At 47.9% G+C, this 15,923-nt stretch overlaps 1 pseudogene; it reads left to right on the forward strand.

Annotated features, from left to right (window-relative positions):
* Positions 1-4,688: 4,688 nt before the first annotated feature.
* On the forward strand, positions 4,689-5,604 carry LOC122103358 (annotated as a pseudogene).
* Positions 5,605-15,923: the final 10,319 nt, after the last annotated feature.

The following is a 15,923-nucleotide window of genomic DNA, read 5'->3' on the forward strand; positions in this document are numbered from 1 at the left end:
AGATCAGCCCACAAGGGGCTTGAAGGCAGGTAGTGAAAGAAGGGTAGGGATGTTGAGCCAACCCATCCCACCCTTTCCACCTGCACACAGCCCCCTGCTTTCTCCTGGAGGAAGCAACAGCAGCCGTGGGTGTCGTTCTTTGAGCTCTGGTGGCCCCATTCTGCTTTCCAGACAGAAGCTTGCCTTCACGCGCAGCCCTGGATTAGCATGGAAATAGAGACATCATTCTTTAGGGGACCTCTGTTGACATTTCCCTCATGCATCAGTATTGGGGAATCAGTCCCTGGGCTGTGCTCTGAGGACAGATGATCATTTATCCTGTCTCCTGGCAGGTGGCACCCAAGGAGCTCTTGTGCTGGTCCCTGTTGCTACAGAACCTCACACGCTGGCCATAGCAAATTCTCCTGTCCAGGCTTGGATGCCTGAGGAGCCGTTCCAAATCTTCAGAACTCATAAGAACCTTTCAGACCTTTTCTTTTCATTCTTTTTTTTCCTCCTTCTTTTTATTTTTTTCCTTTAATATGATTTTCTGTGTAAACGCACCAAGTCCTGAATGCTGTTGAAAATGAAGGGGTTGTCAAAAGCCAGAAAGAAAGGGGGAAAGAGCAATGCTGTACCCAACAGCAATAACTGGAAGGTGTGTCCTCCCTTCCCCCGGCTCCGCAGGTGAACCCTACCTGTGCCAGCCTTAATTGCCACCCATCTGAGCCCTGTGTGGTAACAGGAACAGGAGCACCGGGGCACTCTTTAAATGACTCAACATTTAAACACAGTTTTTCATGTACTTCTGCTTTGCTTCTTTTCGTTGTTGTTGGTAGTTGTGGGACTTGAACTCTGAGCCTGGGCACTATCCCTGAGCTCTTTAGCTCAAGGTGAATGCTCTACCACTTGAGCCACAGTGCCACTTCTGGTTTTCTGCTAGTTAATTGGAGATAAGAGTCTCTCCAACTTTGCTGCCTGGGCTAGCTTTGAACCATGATCCTCAGATTTCAGTCTCCTGAGTAGCTAGGATTACAGGCTTGAGCCACCAGCGCCCGGCTGCTTTGCTTCTTAATTACTAGCAATGGCCCTGTCCCTGAGCTTTTGTGCTCAAGGCCAGTGCTCTACCACTTGAGCCACAGTTCTAACTTCTAGCTTTTTGGTGGATAATTCACAATAAGAGTCTCATAGACTTTCCTGCTTTGAACTATGATCCTTAGTTCTCCCTCCTGAGTAGCAAAGATTATAGGCATGAGCCACTCGTATCTGGCTAGGAAACATCTTTTGCGTATGAAATTCATTTCCTCATCCTTCCATGGGGAGGCCATGGCCTCCTCTGAGTTGTGGGGAAGAAGGCTGGGATGGGTGAAGCCAGGAAGAGGTTGGGAGAGGCCTCTGTCTCTTCTTGGAAAGGCAGTCAGGATATTGAATAGCATCCTTAGCAAGGGGGAGGGGGGGGTGCTGTAGGGAAATGCAGGAAGCTGCTGCTGCGTGAAGTGTAAATATGATGATTGTTGTCTCTTTCACGGGAGGTAAATAAATCAGCCTGATGTAGATTTGAGAAGGTGGCTGGTGGTGCTGTGTACTTACACGGCATCCCCAAGCCTGGCCTCTTCAGAGTTCTTCAGTCATTGATTCATTATGCCTTCCACCTGCCTGGGGAGGGAGGGAGGTGAGGAGAATTATTATCCATGACTTGAAGCGAGGGACTGAGAGGTTAAGAAGCAGTAAGTTGGGAGAAGGCGCAGCCCCAGCAGCCCATCTAGAGCTCCCGCCACTAGATCATGCTCCACTTAGAAACAAGTAATTGTCAGGTAACCTATTTTTCCGGGTCTAATTTCAGCAGACGAGGGCTTTGTCTCCTCTGTATCTGAAAAATGTATGAGCTTGTGGAGCAGGAAAGAATGATTTTCATCATGTGTCATGCTTGTTTGGGGGCTGAAGGGTCCAACAGGGCACGAGTGGCTTTCCCTCCCCTCCCCGCCATTCCCACCTGAATGGAGGCTCTTGGGCACATCGGGTAACATGGTTACATATACACAGAATCATCATGCGGCCTACCGAGTTCAGTTTCATGAAAATTGGAGCTGTAATTGTTTCATCAGAAAGAGCCTTTTGACCAAATGTCTTGAGAAAGGAAAGGCTCAGCCAGGAGACTTCACTTGTGGCTTCTGCTGGGCAGCCAGTGCTGAGACAGTGGGGTCAGAGTCCCTGTCATCTTGGAGCTGGAGTTCACCCTTGGCTGTGGAATAGAGAAGTCAAGCTGTTTTTCACACCAGGGGAACAGGCAGCGTGTTGGAATGATTTCCTGTCGTTTTGTAGCCCTGCATGAAACAGTCTGAAGCATCTGGGCACTGGTGGCTCACATCTATAATCCTAGCTACTCAAGAGGCTGAGATCTGAGGATCATGGTTCTAAGCCAGCCCAGTCAGGAAAGTCCGTCATGAGACTTTTGTCTCCAATGAACAAGCCAAATGAAAGATGGAAACAGAGATGTGGCTTAAGTAATAGAATGCTAGCCTTGAGCCACCAAAGCTAAGGGACAACACCCTAACCCCGAGTTCAAGCCCCAGTACTGGCAAAAGAAAAAAGATAAAGCCTTATGCTTTTCTTTTCCCAAACCCTGCAGTTGTCCTGGGAATGGGAGGTGAAAGCAGGAGAGTCGCTGGCAGAGCTGTGTCAGGTGAGTTACCAAGGAGCAAGTGAACAGAGGAAACTGCCTTCAGCATCCCCAAAGACCAATTTCCTGCAGCGCTGAAACACGTGGAGAACCTCTACCAAATCCCAATTGCCAGGGTGGTTGTGTGGTATCTCACTGAAGGCATGACACACACATAGTATCTCCAGGCACCCAAGAAAGAGTGGAGGTGCCCAATGAGCCTAGCTCCTTTTTGAGTGGGAAGACACATCTAGGCATGCCTGCCGGGTACCACATCCTATTCCTTGTGTGTGGAGGGGAGAGGAAGCTGGATGGATCCCCTTCCCTGTTTACTTAGCCGGAAGCCATAGGTCCAGACTGATGCCAGCTGTGTTGGGCAGGCCCCACGGGGCCAGTACGGGTACAGTTGCAGCTAACATGCCAGCATTATCTCGATCTGACACTTGCTTGCTCCCTGCTGTCTTCTGTCCCTCCCCCTTTGTTCTCTCCCTTCTCCTCCCCCTTCTCCCTTCTTTTCTCACTCAGCCTCTCTGCTGAATTCTGCATTGACATCAGCACTTCCAAAAACAACAACAAAGGAAAGTAGGTCACTGGCAGTGCCAGATCAGAGTTAGCCCTGGGTGTCGGCTGAACCCCAGTGCAGGCCATCTCATGGAAATCAGAGGGACACCTCTCCCCAAACTCTGCGCCCATTGTCTTGCAAGAAGCTTAGTTACCTGCCCCCACCCCCACCCCATACCTTTAGGAGGTCGTGTTAGCTAACAGGTAGGGCTGGGTTGGCATTTCTAGCCACGGACAATATCCTCTATATTCTCTCTAGCATAGCCTTGGAGATCAAGGGGTGCAGGGTGCACACCCCTAGTCCTGGAATGGTAGTAAGCCAGACATTCATTGTCACACATGTGTACATAGGCCCAACTGCTTTCTCTGTCTTATTTCTCAGGGGCTTCGCGCAGAATATTGCCTCTGCTCTCTCTGGTCACGGAACTCCCAGTTCTACTTGAAAGATTACCCAACACGCTAATTGGGACTCCTGCTATGATTAAAAAGAAATTTCAGATTAGAGCCACCATGCCATAGAGCTCAGGAAGAAAACAGCTCTTTAAAAACCCAGCAGGGGCAGACTTCAGACTTCAGTGTTTGTGTGTGTGTGTGTGTGTGTGTGTGTGTGTGTGTGTGTGTGTGTGTGTGTGTTCTAACTTCGAAAGAACTTGCTGTTGTTTTGCCCATGGCCAATCAAGTACAAACAGTCACCAGGTAAAGCCCAAAGCATAAGGAGAGGGGCATCTGCTAAGAGATAAAACTATAGCCTTTCCCTTTGCTTTTTCATTCAAGGGCTTTAATAGCACCTTTATTGGCAGAAACTATGTTGAGGTTCAGGTTCATCTGGGTTTGTTTTCACCCAGGATAAAGCTTTTCTGAGCAGCCAGGGGTGAGGAGCACATTTCAGTCTGGCTCCCTGAAGCGATTAGCTCTGGCGGTCCCTGGAGGTGGGGGGGGGGGGGGGCTGGGGGGAAGGGAGCTGGAGCTGTGGTCAGTTGGAGGCAAGCACTTTGGAACCATTCCACTTCAGGCCTGAGCCCAGTGCCCCCGCAACAGCTTTTCATCCGCACTTCCAGATCTCATCAGCTTGGAGAGGAAGGCCCCACACTGGCTCCCCTGGGTAACTTACCTTTCTAAAACAGTTCTTCCATCTTTGTTTCTACCCCACCGGAAGTCTCTACACCCATCCCCTTGTTAAGATGTAAACAGTGTACCCAAACCCTCCTAAAAGGGAGCCATTTGACTTTTATGTAAATAAAGCATCTCCTTAATATTGGCTTCATTAAAAGAATCAAGAAAAGAACATCCCTGTTTGCTGATGGAAGAGTATAATTGTGTTTAAGGGTAATTGGCTAGTTATTGCAGATAATTGTCTGCAAATAATGGAGAGACAGGTAATAAAGAGGAAGGAGGTTGGGCGAAAGAGAATGGCTCAGGTAAGCATCCTCTGGGCTTGAGTAGGGTTGAGGATGGGATGGGGAACAGTAAAAAGCAAGATGTGTGAGGCGGCACAAGATGGCTGCAGCATGCCGGAGCGTGAAGGGCTTGGTGGCTATCATAACCGGAGGAGCCTCTGGCCTTGGCCTGGCCACGGCCGAGCGATGGGTGAAACAGGGGGCCACTGCTGTGCTTCTGGACTTGTCCGACTCGGATGGTGAGGCCCAGACCAAGAAGTTAGGAAAGGGCTGCGTGTTCGCCCCAGCCGATGTACCCTCTGAGAAGGACGTTCAAGCAGCTCTGAATCTAGCAAAAGAAAAGTTTGGCCGTGTAGATGTGGCGGTCAACTGTGCAGGTATTGCAGTGGCCATTAAGATATACAATGCAAAGAAGAACATGGCTCATACTTTGGAGGACTTCCAGCGAGTTCTCAATGTGAATCTTGTAGGCACCTTCAATGTGATCCACTTGGCCATCTGGATGGGCCAGAATGAAGCAGACCAAGGAGGCGAACGTGGGGTTATCATCAACACTGCCAGTGTGGCTGCCTTTGAGGGTCAGGTTGGTCAAGCTGCATATTCTGCATCCAAGGGGGCATAGTGAGCATGACACTGCCCATTGCTTGGGATCTGGCTCCTGTTGGCATCCGAGTTATGACCATTGCTCTAGGTTTGTTTGGCACCCCTTCCAGAGAAGGTGCGCAACTTCTTGGGCAGCCAAGTACCCTTTCCCAGCCGACTTGGGACCCTGCTGAGTATGCTCATCTGGTACAGACCATAATCGAGAACCCATTCCTCAATGGAGAGGTCATCTGACTGGATGGGGCTATTCGCATGCAGCCATGAAGGGAGCAGGAAGGGAAAACATAGGCTTCCACTTTCCCCTGAAGTACAGCTTGGAAGAAGCCTGATAACCATTTTGTAACTGGCCACCAGCCACCCTCTGTGCCTAATAAATTCTTTTTCACATGAAAAAAAAAAAAAAAAGCAAGGTGCATGCTACCAGACTTCCCCAGAACTACCATTTCCAGAATCTGGGGATCCCACAGAGCTGTAAAATTCCAGAAAAAAAATCTTTGGAGGGGCTTCTTTGGCTGCCAATATTTTCTTTGGCCAACTAAAGACCCTTTCATTAAAGAAAGGTCTTTTTATTACACCCTCTGCCTCCTCCAACCAAATAAAAAGATGCAATTTTGGAATAAAGGATTATCTTTAGATTGAATAAATTTGGCTTAATGAAAAGCCTACTACATTAATGTTTCATTGCAAATCGGTGAAATTGCCAATCACAGGCTCCCCTTGTCCTCAAACTAGCATTTGGAAAACACAGTTTCGGGGGAGATTTGTTTCTACCAGTTGCATGGCTTTTAGGATAGAAAAGAAGCAGGGTGCCTGGGCTTAAATTCTGCTACAGTCCTCCAGGAGACTTTAATCCTTCCCCACCATTTCATTTCCCTGGAGTGAGACAATAAGAAGGGAGGTAATTTGGTCCAAATCAAGTTGGATCTGGATGTGCTAGAGCCAAGCCTATAATCCCAACTCTTGGGAGACTGATAAAGGAGGATCACAAGTTCAAGGCCAACTTGTTCTATGTAGCAAGATCTTCATCTTTAAACAGTCAAATTAGTCAAAAACAACTATTTTTCTATCATAGCTTTTGAAGTTTTTGCTATCCATTTTTCCCTGACAGACAGCCAAGGATAAGCTGCCCCTAGGCAGAGTGCCCCCTATAGGTCAGGAAGGAAAGGTCAAATCATCCCTCCCAGGCTTTGGATTAAGAACCTTTTGATTAAGAACCTTTATTTGAACAGACATTTCTCATCTTTCATTTCTCAGTCCAATGTTTTTTAGAAAATACATTTAAACTAGCCAAGCAGGGGCTAGGAATGTGGCTTAGTGGTAGAGTGCCTGCCTAGCATGCATGAGGCCCTGGGTTCCATTCCTTGGTACCACATTAAAAAATATTTTTAATAATAAATAAATAAATACAGCTGGGCGCCAGTGGCTCATGTCTGCAATCCTGACTACTCAGGAGGCTGAGCTCTAAGGACTGCAGTTCAAAACCAGCCTGGGCAGGAAAGTCCGTGAGACTCTTACTTATCTCCAATTAACTACCAGAAAACTAGAAGTGGCACTGTGGCTCAAGTGGTAGAAGAGCTGAAGAGCTCAGAAACAGTGTCTAGGCCCAGAGGTTCAAGCCCCATGACTGACCAAAAAATAATAATAATAATACAATAGCTAAGCAGAAAAAGTAACCATTCTTTTTTTATTTTTGCCCATATTAGATGCTTTCTTTCACTCCTTATCAACAGTTCTCTCTCTCTCTCTCTCTCTCTCTCTCTCTCTCTCTCTCTCTCTCTCTCTCTCTCTCTCTCTCTCCTTCTCTCTCTCTGTTCTGGTCCTAGGGCTTGAACTCAGGACCTGGGTGCTGCCCCTGAACTTTTTTTTTTTAATTTAATTTTATTTTTGTGAACACACTGTACAGAGGGGTTACAATTACATGGGCAGGATAATGCATACATTTCTTATCAAACATTGCAGCCTCTTCCTTTGCCCCTGAACTTTTTTTACTCAAGGCACTCTACCATTTGAACCATAGCTCCACTCCTGGCTTTTTTTTTGGGGGGGGGTCATTAATGGCACTTCTGGCTTTTTTGTTGGTTAATTGGAGATAAGAGTTTCACATTTTTCCTACCCAGATTGACTTTGAACTGTGATCCTCAGAACTCAACCTCCTGAGTAGCTAGGATTACAGGTATAAGCCACTGGTGCTCAGCATCAATTTTGTTTTAGCATAAGGAAAATTACCTAACTAGGTAAAATAAATACCATTACCTGAAAACAAAATTATATTTTTTTCTTGTCAGTCCTGGGGCTTGAACTTAGGGCCTGGGCACTGTCCCTGAGCTTCCTTTGCTCAAGGTTAGCATTCTATCACTTGAGCCACAGCACCACTTCAGGCTTTTTCTGTTTATGTGGTACTGAGGAATCAAACTCAGGGCTTCATGCATGCTAGGCAAGCATTCTATCACTAAGCCACATTCCCAGCCCCCAAATTAAAAATTTAAATGTGTTAGGCACCAGAGGTTCATGCTTGCAATACGAGCTACTCAGGGGGCTAAGATTTGAGGATCAAGGTTTGAAACCAGCTGGAGCAGACAAATCTGTGAGCCTCTTATCTTCAATTAACTAGCAAAAAAGCAAGAAGTAGGTGTATGGCCCAAGTGCTAGCCTTGAACAAAGAAGCCAAGCAAGAAAGCCAGGTGCTGGTGGCTCACACCTGGAATCCTAGCTACTCAGGAGGCAGAGATCTGAGGGTAGTGGTTCGAAGCCAGCCTAGGAAGGAAGTCTGTTAGACTCTTATCTCCAATTAAGCACCAAAAAGCCAGAAATGGAGCTGTGGCTGCAAAAATCTCTCAAACTTTTTTTTTTTTTTTTTTTGGTTAGTTGTTGGGTTTGAACTCAGGGCTGGGCACTGTCCCTAAGACTCTTTGTGCTTAAGGCAAGGGCTCTATCACTTGAGCCACAGCACCACTTCCAGTTTTTGACTAGTTTATTGGAGATAAGAGTATCACAGGAACTTTTCTGCCTGGGCTGGCTTCGAACCACAATCCTCAGATCTCAGTAGTTAGGATTATAGGCATGAGCCACGGGTGCCCAGCTAAAGATTTTTTTATTACCATATATTAGTTACACAGAAGAGATTTCATTGTGACATTTCCATGCACATTTACAATGTATTCCAGTCCAGTCATCCCCTCTATCATTCAATGTGAAGATTTTAAGCTAATTTTTCAAATGAACAAAAACAATGAAAAGACAATACAAATTCCCAGAACAGTCGTGAGATTCACAAAATCTCTGAGAAAAGGCTCAAAATAAATTAGCCAAAATACATGTAGCAGAGTTATAAGAAAATGGAGCCACTGGGGTTGGAGGAAGGGGAGGCACATCTATTTTAAGTGGTTCTTGAAGACTTCAATGTCAACAGTTTCTTTTGTTTTGCAGACTGGGGCTGCAATCTAGGGCCTTGCACATGGCTAGGCAAATAATCTAATATAGACCCAACCTCCAGCCTCTCTCTCTCTTTTTTGTCTTTTGCTTTTACATGGTGGAAACCTCATGTTCCCTGAAGAAGGAAGGTTCTTTCTCTGTCCATAGTTATTGGCAACCATGAGATTCTTTCAAAAACAGGGAAGGTGGCTCAGTGGTAGAGCGTTTGCCTTGCATGCATGAGGCCCTGGGTTCGATTCCTCAGCACCACATAAGCAAAAAGAAAAAAGCCGGAAGTGGCGCTGTGGCTCAAGTGGTAGAGCACTAGCCTTGAGCTGAAGAGCTGAGGGACAGCGCCCAGGCCCAGAGTTCAAGCCCCATGACCGGACCCAAAAAACAAACAAAACAACAACAACAACAAAGAAACAGGGATCCAGCTTCAACTGTCAAAAAACTGAGAGATGTTGGGCATGGTAGCTCATACCTATAATCCTAGTTATTCATAAGGCTGAGATCTGAGGGTTGAGGTTCGAAGCCAGCCCGGGCAGACAAATCTGAAAGATTCTTTTTTTTTTAGGTCCAGTCATGGGGCCTGAACTCTGGGCCTGGGTGCTGTCCCTCAGCTCTTCAGCTCAAGGCTAGCACTCTACCACTTGAGCCACAGCGCCACTTCCGGCTTTTTTCTTTTTGCTTATGTGGTGCTGAGAAATTGAACCCAGGGCCTCAGGCATGCAAAGCAAGTGCTCTACCACTGAGCCACCTTCCCAGCCCAAATCTGAAAGATTCTTATCTCCAGCTAACCAGCAAAGAGCCAGAAGTAGAAATGTGGCTGAAGCCATCCTTGAGCAAGGAGAGAATATGAGGTCCTGAGTTCAAATCCCAATATAGGCCCCAAAAAAGGAAAACAAAAACAACAACAAAAGGCGTGAGAGAACAAAACCTTGTCTAGGTGGGAGTTTTGTGCCATTGCAACCTGTTCTTGGTGGAACAGAAGGCAGACAAGGTAGGACTGGGGCTCTTGCTAGCTCCTTCAGTCATCTAGGTTGGCAATCCTGGTTACCTTGTTTGGGGAAGTTGGAGGGGACAGAGCAAAAGAGTAAACCTCTAAGAAAAGCTGAGGAGGCTGAGATCTGAGGATTGTGGTTTGAAGCCAGCCCAGGCAGGAAAGGCCATGAGACTCTTATCTCTAATTAAGTACTCAAAAACCTGAAGTGGAGCTGTGAATCAAAGTGGTAGAGCACTAACCTTGAGCAGAAAAGCTTAGGGACAGCACGCAGGCCCTGAGTTCAAACCGTAGGACTGACCAAAAAGGGAAAGAAAGAGAGGAAAAGAGAAAACAGGAGAAGAGAAGAAAAGCACGAAGCCAGATCTGACTTGCTCTCTAAGGCTTCTGCAAATTGCCTCTTAAGAGCTTGAAGTTTCTGGGGTTCAGGGAAGAGCTAGCTTCTCCCAGCATGGGCCTGTCTTGCCATGGGCACCTGGAACAGGGATCACTAGTGGCACTGTCTGAAACACTTGAATTCCTTCCACTTGGCAAAAAGAAGGACAGGAAGGCTCTGAAGCACAAGAAAGCCAATTTCTTTATATCTGCAAAGTGAGAATTATAATTAAATCTCCCCAGAGGAGACACTTGAATGGCTATAAGGTCATGTTTGTGAGGGGCTTCCAAATCTTGAAATATTGTGGGACTCTTAAGTTCCTTTCTCCCTTTGACTTGCCACTGGCTTTTGGAGAGGTTATGGACGAGAAAAGGTCTTCAAAAAGACAGGGTCATGGCCTGTCTGCGGCCTGTCTGGAGGGCAAGGACTAAAGTGGGTCAGTAACCCAGAAATGAAACCTTTGCTGAATGAAAAGGCCAAAGAAGGCAGAAACAGGGGACAGCCTCCAGTGGCCCTTAGGGAGGCTGAGGCCAGCATTATAGTCCAGGGTGAGGTCAGAGGAAGAGGATCAGCAGGAGGAATTTCAGGGAGACCCTCCCCCCAGGCATTACCTGTGAGTCTGGGTGGGATATTTGTCTAAGAGTGTTGTAGAGGGAGAGAAGGCAGCGATAGGTTAAATTTGGGATGGAGGTGGGGCTTGTAGGCTTGGAGTTCACAGCAGCTTGCAATCAGGAGCCCTGTGCAATACCTGTCTAGAATCTCCAGTCTTTATGCAGTGTTGGTTTTATGCTGTGAGACCACTTAAGGTAGGTCTGAGTCTCTCTTCTGAAGGGCTCCAGCCATAGCCAAGAAGACCAGCCTGGGGGTGGCTCCTGGTGTGGAAATTCAGAAGAGTTTGTACCTTTGACTTGCAAAGTGCCAGACGCTTGGTGGCACTTGAAATGCCACAGATAAAACAGTGAGAGACTCTCCCAGTGGCAGGCGAGACCAGAGGTCAGAAACCTCGGTGCCTCTGGGGCTCTCGTACCTGAATAAAGAGTAAAAACACCTTGGAGACCTCTGTGACCTCTGGTACAGGGGCAGAATGTGAATGTGGCTTGGTTGGGGGTGCAGGGTGGGGGAGGGGGAGGTTCAAAGCCTCCAGTAAGCACCAGACAGCAGCACATCAGTTAAACTAAGCTCTCGGCTTCTCTGGAGCCTCCATCACCTGGGAGTCAGACAAAGCCCTTCAGGGCCCCATGAGTGGGAATTGCCTGGGCTCTGGTATGAGATCAGGTCTGCTACCTTGTCACATCCCATGGCAGTTATCAGCATGTGACCGATGGTGGTTACCAGCAGGCTTCTGTCTCCAGAGTGCCATAGGACCCCTCGGACTGTCTCTTGAAGACTACCTTTGCAATCCAATGAAAGGAGATTCTGGTTTCTGGCTGCTTTCTCAGCTGAGATGTATCCTGTACATGGAAAGCCTGCTTTGTGCATGGAGGGATCCAGGGCCTGGTATATTGTTGGTACTCAGATCTATTATCTTCATGAATGTCCCTCACTCAGCTGCATGAGGGAGAATGGATAGGAGGCAATGCCTCTGTGTGTGTATATGTGTATGTGTGTATGTATACACGTGCATGTACAAAATGCTTCTCTCTGTGTGGTGCCCTCCTATCTGTCTCCATCATTCCTTGCCTCTCATTTATCCATACAACTGCCCCCATGGAGCTGCACTGACTCTCTGCAGTATCACTGTGCACGTCTTGCTCAGAGACCACCTTCCCATGCCCATCCAGTGCCCATGGCTGTGACCAGCTGGTCCCTCATCATGGAGAAAATCTTCTTTAGTGATGATCCGTGGGGGTCTCTCTGGCTGGAGCAGTAAGCAACCCCCTGGGTGCCACCACACAGAGAACATCGTTGTCTTGCCCATGACTGACCTCTGAGCAGAGGGACAAGGGGAGGTGACACAGAGGCTCTAAGCTCCCATCACCTCCTGCATATTTAGGTCCTGAGCACTGGCATTGCCTTTTGCTTCCGAGTAGGTCTCCTGGGGAATGGTACTTACAGAGATTGAAGAGTTTAATACACGTCTTGCTTCCTCTCTTGTCGGAGCCCCTCGGAGGGAGCAGCAGAAGCTGAGGCTGGCAGGGGCAGCAAGCTGCTAGGGTAAAGGAGCAGGGGGTGGTATGGAACCTCAGCCAATTTGGAAAGCACTGTGACCCGAGCACATTTTGTAGCAGCAAAGTCAAATTCTGCCATTCAGGCATGCCATTAGTGTGCACACTGCCATATAGAAACCAGTGACACAAAGGCACAGCCTGCCCCACCCTCTCAGTGCTTAGAGACTAACGGCTCTAATGAGAAATGAGAGCTGAAAGGAGAGAGGTGGGGGGTGGGCCACAGCAGTGCGGGCTGGCTCTATGTGTTGGAGAAGGCTGACCCACTTTTTTTGGAGGTAAGGGACTCATTGAAATCCCGCTTAACCTCGCTGCCACTCCCCACATCGGGTCTCCTTTGTCCCCACCCCTCCTTGCTCCTGCAGGAAGCCCCGTTCATATGCCCTGCAGCTTCTCCTTCTCCCCCTCACTTCTTTGTCTCCTGGGGCATCATTGCTACCTGCCCCCACTGGCCTTTGTAGGGCCACAAACTACCCTGATTCTAGAGCCTTCTTCCGGAAGGCGAGGGGAACTCAAGGGGTGAGCATTCGGTTTTGCAGAACCTCTTTCTTTTCCTTTTCTGGCTTTTTAATTGTGTTGTGAGTTATTTAGCCAACAATGGATGTTTATGTATATTTTGTTAGAGCTCGTATTTATTAACAGCCTGTAAAGGGGGAGACCGGGAGATTTATACAGGAAGCATAGTGAGTTAAAAGGGACAATTAGTGGAGCAGAAAGAGATATGAAGCATGGATTTGTAAAGGATATTATAACACACAGTCAAAGGTTCTTGAGATATTTTTCGGAGTAGACAGAAGGCAAAAGAAAATTGGCCCATTACAAGCTGATAGTGGGGGACTGGTGGCATGGGATGGAGTGATGGCGCCTTTAAAATCCTGCTTAAAGGAAGCTAGAAAGCAGGCTGGGGCTGTTGAACCTGAATGCAGCTGTGGCCAGGTCAGGACACTTCAAGAGGTGGTAGATGGAACTGTCCAAATGTGCATCCATCCTTCCTTCATCCACGAATATACACAGACAACCCAGGCATGGTAGGGCCCATCTGTAATCTCAGCACTCAGGAGGGAGAGGCAGGAGGATCAGTTTTAGGCCAGTCTGAACTACGTAGTGAAACTCTGTGTCAATGTACACAAATAAAGAATGTCTCCTAGCTGGGCATCAGTGGCTCACACCTGTAATCCTAGCTCCTCAGGAGGCTGAGATCTGAGGATCACAGTTGAAAGCCAGCTCAGGTAGAAAAGTCCAGGAGACTCTTATCTCCAATTAACCACAAAAAGCTAGAAGTGGAGCTGTGACTCAAGTGGTAGAGCACTAGCCTCAAGAGCTCAGAGACAGTGCCCAGGCTGAGAGTTCAAGCCCCAAGACTCACACACACGCACACACACACACACACACACACACACACGGAAAAAAGAATGATTCCTTCCAGGTCAACATTTGGGAGGGCCTTGGGGAGTCCAGGGGAATAGATGAAGACAGCCTGGGCACATGGTATCATATGCGCTATCACAAAGGAGAATTTGCCAAGGATTTCCAACTCTCTGCCCAACACACTCATTCTCTCTGAGCCTAGGCCCTGCAGCCCATCTTCATCCTCGGAGAAGCCTTCCTGGCCCCCCAGCATCCTCAGAGCTGAGCTCAGGCTTCCAGGGGGCTCTTATGGGCTGTGGAGTGCTGAGTGATTAGCTAGGTGGAGTAAACATTTGCTAAGTGGGATTCTGGCTCCCTGGTAATGATTGAGCCTGGCAGGAGGGGGAGGGGTGAAGACGGAGTTCAGGGGAGCAGTCCTGCAGATTCCCGAGGAGCAGTCACGTGTGGAAATGGCCAGGGGATGGGGGAAGCCGGGAGGCTGCAAAGACTAAATGATTATGGAATGCATTCGGAGCTTGGAAGCAGCAGGTGTCTGGGAATGGGACTCTGGCCCAGGCAGATTTCCAGCAAGCGCTCCAGCTTGCTGGCATGGAGGATTTGGCTGAGAACAGGAGGCAAGTGGCAATGATGAAACCCTCTGTTGAGGGATATTGGTTAAGGGTGCCACCAGGGGGGCCATGTGCTTGTAGAAAGGCTGGGCGTGTGGGGGTGGGAAGAGCTCAAACGGCAGAACCACACATTCCTTCTACTTCCAAGACAGAGTCCAAGTTTCTGAGTGGGACTTGGGCTTCCCCATTGCCAGGCTAGTCTCCCAAAACCCCAGCAAATACTGTGCTTAGTCTCAGCTGGCTGCTGCTTTTAGACACCCTGGAGGCCTCTGCTAGTGAGAGCCTCCAGCTCTCTCCTGGTATCCTCTCTGTGCTCTTCTCTGACCCACTCTTCATCTGCAGAGACCAGAGAGGTGTTACCTCCTGGAAATCCTCTGACTCCCCCAAACCCAACAACTTCCTCATTTTAGAGAGGGGAGAGTGGTAATACAGACTTTAGTCCTATACTAGAAACATGAGTACCTTCCAGACATGGTGGTGCAAGCCTATAATCTGAGCTAGGTGGAGGCAGAGATAGGCAATCTGAGGCTGGCCCTGGACAAAGGCAAGACATTACTTGGAAAATAACTAAGGCAAAAATAAAAGGCTGTGGGTATGGTTCAAGCAACAGAGCTCCTGCCTAGCAAATTTGAGTCCTTGAGTTCAAACACTAGTACTGCCAAAGGGGAAAAAAAGAAAGGAAGGGATACTTGTCCCACATCTAAGCTCTGAGCAACTTTTAGAGTCATGTTACATGGAGGCCTTTGACCAGTATTTGTGGAACACACAGTAGAGATCCAAGCCAAGTTCTGGGGTCGTGGGAGGAGCTTGTGTGGAGTGAGACCACCAAGGGCCAGCCAGAACCTCCCTCTGGGTTCCCTGCATCCCCACCATCCTAGACAGAGGACTGCTTGCTGGGAGGGAAAGGAAGAGGATAAGGGAGGGAAGATTCTTTCTGGGACTCTCAAAAAGTATTAAGTTGGGCTAGAGGAATGGTTCAAGTGGTAAATCACTTGTCTAACAGTCACAGGGCCTTAAGTCCAAACCCCAGTCTTCCCCTCAAAACAAACAGTTAAAAAGAAGAATTATAATTAGCCAAAAAGTCTTGAGCCAAGATGGCAGAGCACAGGTCTCAGTAAGAGCAGACAGGTGACTTCGAACCCCAGGATGACAGGGTACACATTGTTCTAATCTGAGTACCCTGCTCTCCGATGACTCAGGGGCAGCTAGATCTGGTAAAGAGCAGCTTCAAGTAAACCTGATTTGTCACCTTGCTTTTATGTTTAGGCAATGGTGTCATCATAACTGCTTGGCCTAGGAGCTGCTGAGTGACAAGTGATGTCATCTTCAACAGAGCTGCCTTCATGCTTCCTCCCTCCTAAAGGAGAAATCTACTAAAAATACACTCAGCACCCAGGGCCCTGCTGATGGGCCTGTAATGACAGTGGGCAGTCAGAGACTGTGCTGAAGTGGACAGAAACAGAGGCTTTATGAGACATTAACATTTTTCCTCCTGACATTTTACTTCTATGGTATAGGACTTACTAAGTCTTTAAAAAGAATTTAATAAACTACTTAAACTTTTGATTTTCCCACTGAGGGCTTTGCTGTCTGAGGTTGGAAATGAAATCAACAACCTAACAACCTCCTTGATTCTAAGGGATCACTATGCCGGGGCACTGGTCTGGGTCAGAGGAAGAGGACTGCTGGAAGCCACTGCAAGTCTAAGATGTTTTGTCCTGCTGTCACTAGATTCCCTCTGGTGAATGTCCAGAGCTTGATGGTGAAATCAGTCCTCAACTTTTGGCCAGTTT

The sequence above is a fragment of the Dipodomys spectabilis genome, unplaced genomic scaffold (genome assembly GCF_019054845.1).
Source record: "Dipodomys spectabilis isolate Male_0828 unplaced genomic scaffold, ASM1905484v1 ptg000018l, whole genome shotgun sequence".
Lineage (NCBI taxonomy): Eukaryota > Metazoa > Chordata > Mammalia > Rodentia > Heteromyidae > Dipodomys > Dipodomys spectabilis.